This window comes from Staurois parvus, unplaced genomic scaffold, assembly GCF_062004578.1.
Source record: "Staurois parvus isolate SC_StPar_1 unplaced genomic scaffold, SC_StPar_1.0 ptg000662l, whole genome shotgun sequence".
NCBI classification, from domain to species: Eukaryota; Metazoa; Chordata; class Amphibia; order Anura; family Ranidae; genus Staurois; species Staurois parvus.
This window is the reverse complement of record NW_028318458.1, coordinates 1,868,721-1,870,284: the sequence shown is the minus strand read 5'-3', so window position 1 is coordinate 1,870,284 and position 1,564 is coordinate 1,868,721. Positions and strand designations below refer to the sequence as shown.

General features: G+C 44.9%; 1 non-coding gene across 1 annotated transcript; it reads left to right on the top strand.

The window, feature by feature from the left end:
• Window positions 1-721: 721 nt before the first annotated feature.
• Window positions 722-793, top strand: TRNAH-GUG (transfer RNA histidin (anticodon GUG)). The gene has a single exon. It is a non-coding gene; the product is annotated as a tRNA-His (tRNA).
• The last annotated feature ends 771 nt before the right edge of the window (window positions 794-1,564 follow it).

Sequence of the window (1,564 nt, the reverse complement as noted above, 5' to 3'; positions counted from 1 at the left end):
TAAACCCTATTTTGAAAAGTGTTAAAACTATCTCTAAGGCTTTTAATGCAAACTAAAAAATCCCTGTCTCTTGAAGAGTGCTACTGTATACAATAATCCTCTGAATATCCCTGTCTGTGGTGACAGTGTGTGTTGCAGACGCTTATGCTAAAATCATAGTGTTTTTGCTAAGATTTGTGAGTTTCCTCTTTCTCTGTAAAAAGGCGGTGGTGGTAGTTTAAAGAGTAAACTGCGTAATTAACCTAACCCAGTGACAATCGCTTCCAGCCTGCTGGCATGTAGATTGTGGTCCCACGAGCTGGAAAATCTCTGTACAGGGTGCAGCTGGGGGTGGCATTGTTACGCAAGTGACAGCATGGTGTGAAATTGGCTGGTCCTTTGTTACGAATTGGTGAGAGGGGCAGGGTTTCGGGCACCGCGCTCGTCACAGTCAGTGTAGAAATGACCTATACATTGGTGGTCATTGTAGGCAGGGGATCTATCTACCACTGCTCTCTTCTCAAGCAACAATAGCAACCTCTGGACAAACCCCAGATATACATTTCCCCTTCTGGGGTTCAGTTATTTTGGCAGTTTACCTTTTTAAATGTACACTTTATTTTACAACTTGAGGCTTAGTGTGGAAATGACAAGCGTTTAATAGAACAGAAGCAATGACATCATTATAAAGGATTTAAAGAGCCCAAAACAGCCAGACTTTAACCAGCTAGTCAAGCAGCTAGCCGTGATCGTATAGTGGTTAGTACTCTGCGTTGTGGCCGCAGCAACCCCGGTTCGAATCCGGGTCACGGCAGTTGGGCTTGCAGTTTTCTTTTCTCCTAATAATATAGTAGTACATATTGTCTGTTGCAGATTATTAGTTTATTATCACAAAACAAAAATTAAGATTTTTGTTTTAACAATACCCCAGAAGGTCCTAACTGCATTATTTCCTTCACTTCACACAGGCAACTTAGAGCCATGTCAACTAGTGATCCCGGCTCTGGCAGAAAAACAACACAGGGCTGCTAAAGAGAGCACTTACCTGCCAGGGTAGCCATCTACAGATAGTGTCATTAAGACTGTACCACTGGAGTGTTTGCTTTCTGGTTTATAGCATCTGCAGTCACATATCTGTAGAGTATGAAGAATGACATAGGCTTTTATTTTTTGTCAAAATAACTTTTTACTTAAGAAGAGCTTTTCAAGGTACAAAAATACATGAGTGTATATCAGCGGTCACTAAATAGCGGACCGCGGTCTGCGAATGGCACCAGCAGTGCTGCCGCTCAGACCGCCAGCCCACAATGGCAGATCCGCTGCAGAGCAGGGTGGTCATCACTGCAACATGACATCACGTGTGCGCCCCATCCCTTTCAGTTCCCTGTCTCTCCGGTTCCCACTCCCTGCCTGTACACAGGCGTCCAGCAAGGATCCCAGCACAGCTCCTGTCTGCTGTCAAGGTAGGGTGTAGTCTTACAGGGGCACTCTGATGGGCACATTGAATGTTAGGAGGCACTCTGATGGGCACATTGAATGTTAAGGGGCACTCTGATGGGCACATTGAATGTTAGGAGGCACTCTG